We start from the raw sequence: 15,000 nt of genomic DNA on the forward strand, positions 1-15,000 counted from the left end.
CCCGTCTCTACTAAAATACAAAAAATTAGCCGGGCCTGACGGCACGCGCCTGTAGTCCCAGCTACGAGGGAGGCTGAGGTAGGAGAATCTCTTGAACCTAGGAGGCGGAGGTTGTAGTGAGCCAAGATCGCACCACTGCACTCTAGCTTGGGAGACAGAGCAAGACTGTCTCAAAAATAAAAATTAAAAAAACCCCAAGCCATCCTGGTGGTCCTGATGCCCACTGAAGTTTTCAGAAGCACTCTCCTAGAGAAATAATCGTTTTATTTGTTTGTTTGTTTTATATTTTATAAATAGAAATGGGGCGCCTCACTATGTTGACCAGCCTGGTCTTAAACTCCTGGTTCAAACCCCTGGTCTCAAGCCATACTTCCATCTCCGCCTCCCAAAGTTCTGGAATTACAGGTGTGAACCACTGTACCCAGCTAGGAAATAAGCTTAACCAAAGGAAAACATATACTACACAGGAACCTTTATTTTTATTTCTAATTGTGATAGTGAAAAATAGATATTAAAATGGGAGTTCTTTATTATTGTTGTTGCTCCATCTGCCTAATAGATCATTACCAAGCCACTAGAAACGACACGCTGGGAGACTGTAATAGTTCTGGGAAAATGTTTGTGACGTAATGTTCACTGACAAAAGTAAGAGGCAGTAAGCATGACTTAATCTAGGCAAAATTTTTGCAGGTAAAATCCTGCAGTGAACTCATAATGGATGCGTGGAGCGCTGGGAAGCAGTTGGTCTTCATAATCTTATCCAGGTCTCTCCTCACGAGTGAAAGAGCTCGTTCAGAGCACATCAAGAACCAGAATATTGTACATAGTGTTTCAATTTAATACAGGACAAGCGACTCAAACTTCCTGGGCGGTGGAGCTTGCCCACCAATCGCTGATATCCGCGGACACCACGTTCACACCTAATTCTCACGAACCCGCAGAAAGGGAGTATTGAATTGAGAGTCCAAACAACCTCAAGCCTGTTAATGCCAGTGGGAGAAGCAACGGGAAATAAGGGAAGGCATGAGAGTGGGGAGTCATCTGCGTTCACGTACAGTTAAAATCTAAATCAGGAGTCTCTTCGATGGCGTTCAACTGACTTGCTCTTCCAAAGGAACGGCTGAAACCAGACTGTCGCGGGCTGGCGAGGTGAGGAGGGGCTTCGTTTCTATCCCAACTGGAAAAGATGACTCTGGGGAGGTCTGCTACTCTTCAGCCAAATATAATTCCCGTAAGTTCTGGTGAAGGACGCGAGACCATTCCTAAGACCCAAAGCCTCCAGCCACTCGAGCCCAGGGAAAGGGAAGAACTCAGAACACAGGTTTCCAAAATCTTAGGTAGAGTCCAGCACGGAAAATGCAAAAGACGGAAACACATAAATGTCAGGATAAATCTAGCTGAATTAATAAGGTTGATTCTTGCTTCAGATAGTACAAAATGGTTAACACCAGGATCAGCTAATTTTTCCCCAGTTGCATATTTCATATTTGTGGAGTACTCTTCCTTAAAAGGTAACATCCTGGTACATAGAGAAATTACAGTTTGGCTTATTAACAAATATTGGATGATGGCAATTGCCTCGCCCTTATAAGGCTTACTGTTGGCATATACTGCTTACCGGTTTAGTTCCACAAATGGATACCTGAGAAACATGTTTAAAATCTTGTTGATTTTGCTTCTGTAGAGCACTTAGAAATAATGCTGAAGGCACAAATAGAGTCCATGAGCAAAGAGCGGTGAACATCATCTAAGATGCCTAGGTTACTGATCTAAATCTAATTCTCAGGTGCTGTGTAGGTTTGCATACTTACCTTAGCCCCTCATTTCCTTATTTGTGATGTAAAGACTAAATGAGAGTATTTTGCAAAATGTGAGGTCTTATATACATGTTAGTGACTAACGTGATTTTGCTAAAAGAATACCCTGGAGTACATTTCATATCAGCATTATAGAAGCGCATCTCATTCCTTTTATCACTTGCAGAAGCTTCCATTCTATGGATCTTCCAAAATTTATTTTAAACATCAAACATCGATGGCCATTTGAGGTTGCTCAAATCGTCGCTGTAAGTCAAAGATTTGCAGCGAATGTTAGAGTGTGTCCCTGTTGTTGCGGGTGTCTCCTGCATCCCCATCCCCTGAAGGAGCAGGAAGCTTGATCTCTGGGAATGCATCCTGCTTCGTCTCCTTCCATCAGAACGTCAGAATAAGGGATCCTCCCAGGTCCGAGGATAAAGTGTTACTTGTCAGTTTGAAACAACAGCATGATAATCATCTAATGCCAAAGAATAAGAAACATTGACAGCAAATACAATTTCTGGCAGAAAATTTGACCTTTCCAAGAAAGCTATAGTTCAGTACAGTGATTTATGCTAATGAGCAAAGCGTTGTGTATGTAGTCGTGGCCGAGTGGTTAAGGCGATGGACTAGAAATCCATTGGGGTTTCCCCGCGCAGGTTCGAATCCTGCCGACTACGATGACCTTTCCGTTTGCAAAGGGGATGTAACACCTTATCAGATGGGATATCCTGACTTTGCCTTCCAGGAAGAAGCCTGATCAGACTTTTCTCTTTATATGCCCACTAAAATACTCTGCCACCTTCCTGAAACAATGAGGAAAATGCATACTTATTTGAAAAAAAAAAAAAGTTAATTCGACCAGAGTCTTACTGGTGTTTTACCCCCAAGAAGAGCCAAGGTGATGCTATCGTGTTTCCTGCAATCGATGCCCTGTTTTGAAGGCAGCTTTCCTTAAAAAATGTTGCTAGGAGTGTTTGTGTCTCACAGAATTGTTCCCTTGTTAGGGATCTACTTCAGTCAAGTAAACATTCTCATTCGTACCGAAAAGGAAATTCCAGGAAATCCAGGATCAAATACAAGTGAAAGCAAAGACTCAGATATGGTCGCCAAGATGGGAATAACTTGGGCGTTATTAAGCAAACAACTAAGCAATTAAATATATTAAGTAAAGCAATTTTCCTTGAAATCATATAAAAACGAATTGACGACTTCAAGCCAGACTGGCTTGTCCAGGTGTCCAGGACGATGATGAGGCAAGAGGGACTGAAAAGAAAGTGATGTGTGACTATATTCAGAGCACGGAAAGATAATCACCTCAGGTGCAGAATCACATTGTGTGATTAACAACTATGGGTTAAATAATGCATTGGTCAAAGGAATGCTAGCCACAGCTGAGTAATTTTTAAGGAATTCCTAGGGGAATTCTATCACTGCCTTGGAAGCTTGGTGGAGCTCATCCTCACTTCTTGCCTTGCTGCATCTTCTTTTTTATTTGTTAGACCTGCCATTCTCCTTTTTCTATATCTGAGATCAGTTATTTGTGCCTTATTGGATAAACTCAATCAGTTTATCCAAGGATTTTGCAATTTTATTAGTTTTTTTTTTTTTTTTTAAAAAAAATTTTGTTTTTTTTTTTTTTTTTTTTTTTTTTTACTTATTTCCATCTTATGTTTCTATTTTATTGCATTAAATCAGCCATTTTCTTCTTCATTTCCTTCCCTAAGATTTCTTTGGGTAAAATTTGCTAATTTCTAATTTCTTCCAGTGGATCTCAGATTATTGATGTTCAGCTTTTACTTTATTCTTTTTTTTTTTTTGAGACGGGGTCTGGCTCTGTCGCCCAGGCTGGAGTGCAGTGGCCGGATCTCAGCTCACGGCAAGCTCCGCCTCCCGGGTTCACGCCATTCTCCTGCCTCAGTCTCCCAAGTAGCTGGGACTACAGGCGCCCGCCACCTCGCCCGGCTAGATTTTGTATTTTTTTTAGTAGAGAGGGGTTTCACCGTGTTAGCCAGGATGGTCTTGATCTCCTGACCTCGTGATCCACCCGTCTCGGCCTCCCAAAGTGCTGGGATTACAGGCTTGAGCCACCACGCCCGGCCTTATTTTATTCTTAATTATGTATTTAAGAGTTTAAGCATCCAAGTGCATTTTGGACTGCATGAAATATATTTCATAAGTATTATTTTCAATGTCATTCTTTTGAATATAAGTTTTAATTACCATTTAGATATCTTCTTGGAACCATACGCACATTTTTTTTTCTTTCTCTTCTTTTCTTTTCTTTTTTTTTTTTTTTTTGAGATGGAGTTTCGCTCTTCTTGCCCAGACTGGAGCGCAATGGTGCGATCTCGGCTCACCGCAACCTTTGCCCCCGAGTTCAAGCGATTCTCCTGCCTCAGCCTACCAAGTAGCTGGTATTACAGGCTTGCGCCACCACATCCCGCGAATTTTGTATTTTTAGTAGAAACGGGGTTTCTCCATGTTGGTCAGGCTGGTCTCGAACTCCCGACCTCAGGTGATCCGCCTGCCTCGGCCTCCCAAAGAGCTGGAATTACAGGCGTGGGCCACGGCACCCGGCCATATGCACACTTTTTAACTTCTAAACATAACACAATTTTCGATTTCTAATTAATGTCTAGCAAAATGTACTGTGGCTAGACCCTAGTATTTATCTCTCAGACTGTTCGAATTTTGGAAACTTACTTTAAAACCGGCAAGGCAAACTTTTTTTTTTTTTTTTTTTAGTTCCATGTATACTTCAAAAAGAAATTTGTCTTCAGAAGTTGAGATGCCACTGGGCGCGTTGGCTCGTCCCTATAATTCCAACACTTTGGGAGGCTGGGGAGGGCGGGTCACTTGAGCCCAGGAGTTCCAGAGCAGCCTGGGCAACGTGGTGAAAACCAGTCTCTACAAAAATATTAGCCGGGTATGGTGGCAGGCGCGTGTGTTCCCAGCTACTCCAGAGGCTGAGGTGGGAGGATCACTGAGCCTGGGGAGGTCGAGGCTGCAGTGAGCAGTGATTCCACCATTACACTCCAGCCTGGGCAACAGAGTTAAAAAAAAAAAAAAATCTTAGTAAACTTCCTTTTGTTTCTGTGGTCTAAGAGAGACTCATTGGCATTTATTTTCAGAAATCAAACAAGGGAGTGTCCTGCTGTTGATCTTAATGTAAATATATTGTCCTAGTAACCTTAATCAACAGCCTAACAATCTTCTGTGTCTCATGGTTTGGGGGTTGGGGGAGGGTGCACAACCCGAGCAAATGACACATTATTTAGTGCTGGGCTGTTGTCACTTTAGAAGGGCCACTGTGACTTCTTGGAATGCAGCTGACAGTGTTCTTTCCCCTCTTCTCACGTCACGTGATTGACAGAAATCCAGTAGCTCCAGCACCAGATCCACGTCTACCACCCCAGAGCTGCCTTCTGCTTCCCCCAACTCCAGTTCGAGGTGGACAGAAAGCTGTTGTGAGCAGGAAAACCAACATGCACATATTTATTGAGTCCGGGCTTCGGGTAAGAATTAACCTTAAAATGAGACTTGCTACTTTCAGGGAGTCTGCACCTTTTAATCTTCTGTTGAATTTCTTTCTTTTTTTTTTTTTTTNCAAAGCAACAAGAAATTCTAAATAAAATGCTGCTTATGAAATATTTATAAATTGGTAATGGCAAGTATCACCTTCCAGTGGCACAATAAACAAGATAACACTCAGTGAAAAAATCTGGGCTTAAATTTACACGGAATTCAGAATACTCATAAAGTGCTGAGAAAAAGAGCATTACTTTGCTTCTGTCTCCCTTTTGCTTCTTTTTTCAACAAGAAAGGAAAAATATCCTAAATTGAGGGCTTCTTCTGAGTGGAGGTCTCACAGTAAGGGTTGAAAAGGAATTTAAGTAGAGGTTTTAATCATCCCTTAACCAGCCAGGTTTTATTCCCTTCTGCTGGACCTATATATGTGTCATTCTAATGTCCCAAAGGGTAATGTGAGGAAAGAACATCCATAAGCTCTCTCAGAAAAGAGAGAGAAACTCAAAGAACTGGTTTGACTAGGATCTCAGCTTTGGGTGTGTGTGTACTTTTGGCCTCCTAATTTAAAAGGCTGAGATTAATGAATCATATGGCCACAATTCAAAGGTGATTTTTTTAATCCTTTTTTTTTTTTTTTTTTGAGACAGCGTCTTGCTCTTTGGCCCAGGCTGGAGTGCAGTAGCACCAACTCTGCTCACTGCAACCTCTAGCCTCCAGCCTCCTGGGTTCAAGTGATTCTCCTGCCTCAGCCTCCCAAGTAGCTGGGATTACAGATGCCCCGTGCCACCATGCCTGGCTAATTTTTGTAGTTTTAGTAGAGACGGAGTTTCGCCATGTTGGCCAGGCTGGTCTTGAACTCCTGACCTCATGTGATCCACCTGCCTCGGCCTAACCAAAGTGCTGGGATTACAGGCATGAGCCACTGCACTCAGCCTCAAAGGTAATATTTTTAAAGCAGCTTCATGCTTAAGATCATGTTTGGTGATTTTGAATCTTTTAGTTAAATTCGATTGCTTGACTTGGAAGGAAATTCAAAAGGCAGGTGATTCCCTGCTCAGCATCCATGGTCTTCCACAGTTTTTGTAAACTCCTTGATAATGATTTCTCCAGTTGTTTGTATCAGGGGACATGTAAAGTGAGAGAGTTCACACCTTTTTTTCTATTTGGCTTGGGCTTTTATTTTCTTTTAAAAGACATGAGTCTCTCTATTTTGCCCAGGCTGGCCTCCAACTCCTGAGCTCAAGTGACCTTCTTGCCTCAGCCTCCCAAGAAGCTGGAACTATAGAGAAATACAGTACCTTATCTGGCTGTGCCTCGGAATTTTTAAGAATTTAAAAATCTCTTTCCTAATAACTTCATGACCATGAAGTGGAAGAGAGAATTGCCAACTGCTTGTTGTTGTTTTGGGAAATGCATAAAATACATATATGAGAGACAGGTGTCTCTAATTGTTACAGAATTCTCTGAGACAGTCCAAACATCTGTTTCCGAGTGAAAACGTTATATCCACTACTATACCAAGGTGAAAAGCGTTATTGGAAATTGCTGTGCTCAGTGCCATGGTCCAAGTATATTTTTGATATTCACAGACCAATGCAGGCACATGCATACCTAAAGCACATGACTTTCCAGGCTTTATCTGAGCCATGCTGCTAATCTCATTGCCAGACTTAATCTTTCCCTTTTCTTTCATGTTGTTGCACTCCAGAATTAATCATTCTCCTTTAATTATCAAGGCCCACAAGCATAAATCTTGTACCCGAGAAATTGTAGACTCACACTTTTCCCCAATCAAACTTTCCAGTGCTCATCCACCTGGAAACTGCAGTTTTCATTTTTATTTGAGTCTTCCACCCTCTTTGTGCCATTATGCTGCTGGCCACAAGTAGTTTTCTTAAACTCTATCTATATGGGCTTGTTTATATTTGTAGAATATTCCTCCTAATAGACATCAATCACCATGCGGTCAGCAACTGTGCTTGTGTTTTGTTTACCTTTGTGTCTATAGCACTGAGCACAACACCTGGCCCATCATAAAAATTTAATATTTTCTACTTTTTTTTTTTTTTTGATACAGAGTTTCGCCTTGTCACCCAGACTGGAGTGCAACGTCGTGATCTGGGCTAGCTGCAACCTCCGTCTCCTGTGTTCAAGCGATTCTCCTGCCTCAGCTTCCCGAGTAGCTGGGATTACAGGTGCCCGCCACCACGTCTGGCTAATGTTTTGTATTTTTAGTAGAGATGGAGTTTCACCATGTCGGCCAGGCTGCTCTCGAACTCCTGACCTCTGGTGATCCACCCACCTCGGCCTCCCAAACTGCTGGGATTATATGCATGAGCCACGGCATTCAGCCTATTTTCTACTATTTATAGAAAGAATGACCTTTTCAGAGCTCCTAACTGAATGTTTAGCTCACAGTAAGAACCTAGTTTAGTATATTGCCTTACTTCAATCTGCTGATTGTTTCAGTTCAAATTCTTACTCATCTCATTCTCCATCCTCCTTCTAAGTTATATTCTCTGTTAGAACAGCTCTAAGCCAGTCAAGTGGCTGCCTACAGGGCCACTAGCTATTACTGGGTCTGAGAAGGCAGTTCAATTACTGAAGGAGATAAAATTGTATTCCTCATGTTGCAAGCTCTAGTTTTTAAATTTCTATTGGAGAAATTCTTTTCCTTCTCTACATTCTTGGTCCGTATTTATGTAGAATAATGTTTTCTTGATTTGCTAGATCAAACCTATTTATATATTGATTGCAGACAGTCCAGAGCCTATCCTTTATAGAAGGTGATCATTGTAAGTACGTCAGATAGAATTAAATTTAAAATTCACTGTAACCTAAAACTAATGTTAAAATTGATCTTTATATGTTTTTATCTTTCAGACTGTGGGTAAGAATGATTAAACTCCTTTCTTTAATATCCGCTTAAAAAAAAATCCCACTTACCAGAACATCCTCTTTCTACTGTCTCCCTCCAAGTAGGCAAGTGGGCCAAGGTGCTCTGAAGGAACGTATGGGCTTTCCCTGGGGTGTGGGGGTGAAGGTCAAGAAGTGGGGTAGGGGAGGGAAGACAGTGACATTTTCTTCTGTTAAACCAGTGACCACTATCCATCGAATCACATAGTATGAAGTTCTTTATGCAGCATAGGTTTTTTCCAAGCAGTCACAGACAGTTGAACACTTGGAAATGCCTTCTTTAACAGTTGAAAATTTACAGTGCAATAAAACTGTCTTTGCATCATGGCTATAGCATACACTGGAGTCCAGCTGGCTAGGGTCAAATTCTGAGACCTGTGATTCTTTACTCTAGTAAAGGCCATTTGCTTCTCCCCACAGCCCTTTAGGCTCATAATCTGGGATTGCTACTCTCTCCTGCCTTTTCTTTGTCATTGATGGTACAATAATGATCAGTTCTTGGTATATCTCCTATTCTTTTTGGTAGCAAGGAAAGCATTTTTTGCAGCAGAGCTTGGAAGGACCCTGTAGGAGCTGCCCAGCAGTTCAGATCACAGAACAGTATTCCCAAGTAAGTTTCAAACTCTTTTAGAAAAAAACTCTCCATAAAGCCTGAAATATGAGACTAGTATTTTAAACTCTTGTGTTTTCCATGACTCTTTCTCTAATGCTTTCCCTTTAAGGGTGATGTCCTTCTATCTTGACATCACCACACTCAAAATCAGGAACATGGTAATCCCAGCACTTTGGGAGGCCGAGGCGGGAGGATCACAAAGTCAAGAAATCAAGACCATCCTGGCCAACATGGTGAATCCCCGTCTCTACTAAAAATACAAAAATTAGATGGGTGTGGTGCTGCGCACCTGTAGTCCCAGCTACTCAGGAGGCTGAGACAAGGAGAATCACTTGAACCTGGGAGGCAGAGGTTGCAGTGAGCCGAGATTGCGCCACTGCACTCGAGCCTGGCAACAGAGCAACACTCTGTCTCAAAAAACAAAAAAGAAAAAAAAGAAAAAGAAAAGAAAAGGCAGGAACAACCTGTCAGTTGAGGAAATGATATGTGAAGCCATGGTCTGATTCATGAGGCCCTCTAGTGAAAATTAAGCAAGCAGTGAGGGAGTCCACAGTTGAGGTGGAAGACAAATAAAAGCGCAGAGTGTCTTCCATTATTCTGTGAGCTCTGAAGATGGAGCAGTGAAAAGGCAGCTTAAAGAACTAGATCCCTAAAGTGGTAATGTTTGTTCTCAAATATAGTAAAATATGAAAGAAAAAATAAAAATCAGTTTGACAATACCCTTAGCAGCATGGGTCAGGCAAGGACTTGAAAGTTTTTTGCTTTAGGTAGACATGTACCTGTTTCATTTATTTACGTATTAATTTTACATGTTCATGATTTATTGACAATTTTTTAGTAGCCAACTATTCACAGAAGGGAACAGTTGTTTCATTGTATTTTTTATTTTTTAATCTTGTTTTTAATTGACACATAATAATTATACATATTTACAGAGTACAGCATGATGACTTGTTACATTTATACATTGTATAATGATCAAATCGTGGTATTTAGCATATCCATCTCCTCAAACATTTGTCATTTCTTTGTGGTGAGAACATTCTCTTCTGCTTATTTTGTAGTATACACTATGTGGCTGGGCAAGGTGCCTCATGCCTGTAATCACAGCACTTCGGGAGGCCAAGGTGAGAGGATCCCTTGAGGCCAGAAGTTTGAGACCAGCCTGGGCAACACAGGGAGACCTCATCTCTATTTCAATTAAGAAATTTTTTTTTAAAGAGATATACACTACAGTATTATATACTATAGGCACCATACTGTGTTTTCTTATTTTTCTGCGCTGATCATGACACTGTCCATCAGTGTGTCTCGTTTTCCATGTTACTTTCTTGTCTATAAGACACCTTTCCTCTTCCTTAGTAGTGGGACGAGAAAAAAACAAAACAAAACAAAACAAAAACCCTTCTAGAACTAGATGGCATTATTCAGAAACTAGATCACATGCTGTTCTTCTACAAGGCAAAATTCTGTGAGATCAATCCTTGCTCAAGACCCTGCTGCAGCCCCAGAACCTGAACTTGAGTCTGCATGGGCTTGTCCAGAAAAAAAGCATCCAGAAGGAGAGAAGCTCCTATTTATGCTATCAACACTTCTCTCTAAGATATGTTTCTGTTGTTGTTGTCATTGTTAAGACGGGAGTCTCGCTTTGTTGCCCAGGCTGGAGTGCAGTGGCGTGATCTCGGCTCACTGTAACCTCCATCTCTGGGGTTCAAGCGATTCTCCTGCCTCCCCCTCCTGCCTTGCTGATATTACAGGCCCACGCCATCGCGCCCCGCTAATTTTTGTGTTTTTAGCAGAGACGAGGTTTCACCATGTTGGTCAAGCTGGTTTCGAACTCCTGACTGCAGGTGATCCACCTGCCTTGGCTTCTGAAAGTGCTGAGATTACAGGCATGAGCCACTGCGCCTGCCCATCTAAGATATCTTTTTGAACAAATTTACATTTTCAATTTCTGTACATATATGTCAGATGGAATACTTAACTCTACTATTAGGAATTGTTTCCACAAAAGGGCTGTAGCATTTCATTAGCTTTCACATTCTAGAATTCTATTAGATTGTTTTTCCGAATCAAAGCAACCTGCATGCTGGATATGGGAGAGGGTAGGAGAACCAATCAGGCTCCTCCTCTGGAAACCTGAATCTCCGTACACTAAGACAAGTCTTGTTCTTCCCGCCTGCACCGCTCAGCAGAGCATTTGCGGTCACTGCCCCACTAATTTTGAAATGCAATGCTCTAAAGAGACACATAAAAGAACAAAGGATCTGGCATTTTATCAACAGGGCCGGCACTGTGTTTATGAAAACATATTAGCATCATTCTTGGATGAGGTAAAATAAATCACGACAACTCTTTGAAGATTAGAAGAAGAGAGGTGAGGACAAGCTGCTCCACTTAAGCTGCCAAGGCAGTGATGCATGGATTCCCCTAGGAATTCCTGGGAAGGTACTCAACTGTGGTCAGCATTCTTTTGGTCAATACATTAACCCGTACTTGTTCATCACAGTGAGATTCTGCATCTGAGCTGGGGCTCTTTCTGTGCTCAGGATATAATCACAACTTCACCTCGGTTTTAGTCGCTCTTGCTTCACCACTGTCCTGGACCCCAGGACAGGCCACTCCACTTGACGTCGTTGATTTTTTTAAAATTGAGTTATGAAAAAAATTGCTTTACTCAGTTATCTTTTATTATGTAGTGGTTTGCTTATAAATGCCCAATATAGATTCTCATCTTGGTGACCATGCCTGTGGGTTGCTTTCACTTGTATTTGATCATGGATTTCCTGGAATTTCCTTTTCTACGTTAAACCAGGGCGTTTGCTTGACTGGAGAAGATCCCTAATAAGGGGACAATTCTGTGAGACACAAACACTCCTAGCAATTTTTTTCTCTAAGGAAAGTTGTCTTCAAAATGGGGCATCTGTTGCAGGAAACAGAGAAACATCACCCTGAGCTCTTCTTAGGGCAAAGGAAAACATCAATACGGCTGTGACAGAAGTATTTTTTTTTTGTATGACTTTTCCTCATTGTTTCAGAGACATGGAGCATTTTTAGTGGGTCCCTAAAGAGAAAAGCCTATAGGTTGGGACAAGCAAGCTTCTTCCTGAGAGCCAATGACAGACTTTCAACCTGGCAAGGTGTCAGTAGACTCCTTTTCCAACAAGAAATGGACCGTAGTCGGCAGGATTCGAACCTGCGCAGGGAAACCCCAATGGATTTCTAGTCCATCGCCTTAACCACTCGGCCACGACTACATGAAGGATCCTTTGCTCATTAGCATAAGTCACCTTAACTGAACTTTAGCTCCCTTGGAAAGGTCAAATTTTCTGCTAAAAAGTGAATTCGCTCTCAATGTTTCTTATTTTTTGACATCAGTTAGATGACTATCATGCTGTTGTGGCAAACTGACAAGTAACACTTTATCCTCGGACCTGGGAGGACCCCTTATTCTGATGTTTTGATGGAAGGAGACTACGCAGGAGGCATTCCCAGAGACCAAGCTTCCTGCTCCGTCCGCTTCTGATGGTGTTCCAGGAGATACCCGCAACAATTGCGACACGCTCTAACATTTGCTGCAGAATTTTGAGTTATAGTGATGATTTGAACAACCTAAAATGGCCATCGATGTCTGACTTTTAAAATAAATTTTGGAAGATTCACATAATGGAAGCTTCTGCAATTGATAAAAGGAATGAGATGCATTTCTATTTACTGAGAGGAAATACACTAGTATTTCAGTCGTAGCCCAGTGCATTAAGAGGATATACTAGAAATCCACTTATTTCCAGTTTGAGAGCCTGGTATTGCCTCTAAGAAACTTCATCTTTTCCCCTTGACAACTCCCCCTTTGACCTCCAGTAAACAACTCCCCCTGCATCTCAAATCAAAGGTACATTTTTACTACCATTTTTTTTCTTTTTTAAGTTCCCACTTATTTAAATGTCCCTTGAATGCTTACCTGAGCTTCACAAACGATTCTGGGAAACAAATAGTAGATTTACTCAGTGTGGTTTCCAGTTAGAAGGAAGAGAGCTGAGGAGTAAACTCAAGGTCTTAATTTCTTGTTCTGTCAGTTTTGATAAATCATCTCTTCAAGGGAATCTGTCCTAAATTGTCGAATCTATTTACAAAACATTGTTCATACTGTATTCTTAGTATATTCTTGATGTCCATATACTAAAATATAATGTTATCCTATATTTATTCCTGGTATTAGTATTCTCTGTTTTCTCTTCCTTTTATTGAACAATACTTGATTTAGAACAATAATTTTGTCAATCCTCCCTAAATGCCTATTTTTGGATTTGTTGATGTTCTGTTTGTTTTTTTTCTGTGTGTGTTCTATCTTTTTATAATCTTGCTTCTAATATTTTAATTTGCTGTTTTCCTCTAAATTACTGAGAAAAAAGCTTTAACATCAAATATTAAAACGTCTTTATTCTAATATATGCAAGTAGAACTATAAATTAGACTATGGGCACAGTTTAGCTGCATTACACAAATTTTTATATATCTTATTTTATCATTCATTTTAACTAAATGTAATTTCTTTAAGCTATGGCTTTGGATGAGTGTTTTTTCATTTAGTAACATTTGGGGGTTTTCCATTTTATTTCTGAAATTAATTTTATTTTATTACGCTGGACTCACAGAATGTATTTTGTGTCATTTCAATCCTTGTACATTTTAAAGACTTGCATTAGGACCCACCAACGGTATTTAAAATAATATGTAAATCAACATACAAAATAGTAGCATTTCTATACAAAATAATGACCTAACTGAAAACAAATCAAGAAAACAATCTCATTTATGATAGCATCAAAAATAAAACACTTAGGAATAAATTTGACCAAGGAGGTGAAAGATTTTTACACTGAAAACTATAAAATGTTGAAAGAAATTAAAGGCAACATAAATCAATGGAAAGATATCCAATAATTAATACTGTTAAAATGTCCATGCCATCCAAAGCAATATACAAATTCAGTAGAATCCTTATCAAAACTCCAAAGGGACATTCTTCACAGAAGTAGAAAAAACAGTCCTAAAATTCATATGGAATCACACACACACACACACACACACACACACCCCAAATAGCCATAGCAATACTGCGAAAGAAAAACAAAGTTGGAGGCAACACACTCCCTGCTTTAAAATTATATTATAAAGTTAAATAATAATCAAGACATATTGTTCTGATAGCAGCATAAACATTCCTGCATAGAAACAGAAGCAGACCAATGCAACAGAAGAGACATCCCAGAAATAAACTCAAACATATACTGCCAACTAATTTTTGACAAGGGCATCAAGAGGACACATTGGGGGAAAGAATAATCTCCAATAAATGATGCTTGGAAAACTGGATTTCCACATGCAAACGAATGAAATTAGACTCTTATTACTATACACAAAAATCAACTCAAAATGGATAAAACACCTAAACATAAGACCCGAACACAAAACTTCCATAAGAAAACCGTGGGAAAGCTCTTTGTCATTGGCCTTGGCAATTTTTTGGATATCATGCCAAATGTCCAGGATACAAAAGCAAAAATAAATAAATGGGACCACACCAAACTACAAAGCTTCTGCACAGCAAAGAAAACAATCAACAACAAAAAAAGGCAACTTATGGACTGGGAAAAAGGAGTTGATATTCAAAATTTATAAAGAACTCTTATAACTCCATAGCAGAAAAACAGATAACCTGATTAAAAAATGGTCAAGGAGACCTACCTTCTGAGCACAGCTGGCAGCACTACAGTCTCATGAAAAATGGGCAAAGGATCTGAACAGACAATTTCTTCAAAGAAGACATAAAAGGGACAATATGCATATGCAAAGGTGCTCAACAACATTAATCATCAGAAAAATGCAATTTAAAACCACTATGAGATATTACTTCACATCTGTTAGGATGGCTATTATCAAAAAGACAAGAGACAACAAATGTTGGCAAGGATGTGGAGAAAAGGGAACCCTAGTACACTGTTGGTGAGAATGTAGATTTGTGCATTATGTCATTATGGAAAACAGTATGGATGTTTCTAAAGAAATTAAACATAGAACTACCATATGACCCCACAATTCCTCTCCTGGATATAAACCCAAAGGAGATACAATTACTACCTC

General features: G+C 40.2%; 2 non-coding genes across 2 annotated transcripts; one reads left to right on the forward strand and one right to left on the reverse strand.

Annotated features, from left to right (window-relative positions):
• The first annotated feature begins 2,394 nt into the window (after positions 1-2,394).
• TRNAS-AGA (transfer RNA serine (anticodon AGA)) lies at positions 2,395-2,476 on the forward strand. The gene has a single exon. It is a non-coding gene; the product is annotated as a tRNA-Ser (tRNA).
• A 9,555-nt stretch (positions 2,477-12,031) lies between these two features.
• Positions 12,032-12,113, reverse strand: TRNAS-AGA (transfer RNA serine (anticodon AGA)). The gene has a single exon. It is a non-coding gene; the product is annotated as a tRNA-Ser (tRNA).
• Positions 12,114-15,000: the final 2,887 nt, after the last annotated feature.

Source organism: Rhinopithecus bieti, unplaced genomic scaffold (genome assembly GCF_001698545.2).
Source record: "Rhinopithecus bieti isolate Rb0 unplaced genomic scaffold, ASM169854v2 scaffold_51227, whole genome shotgun sequence".
In the NCBI taxonomy this organism is placed as follows: domain Eukaryota; kingdom Metazoa; phylum Chordata; class Mammalia; order Primates; family Cercopithecidae; genus Rhinopithecus; species Rhinopithecus bieti.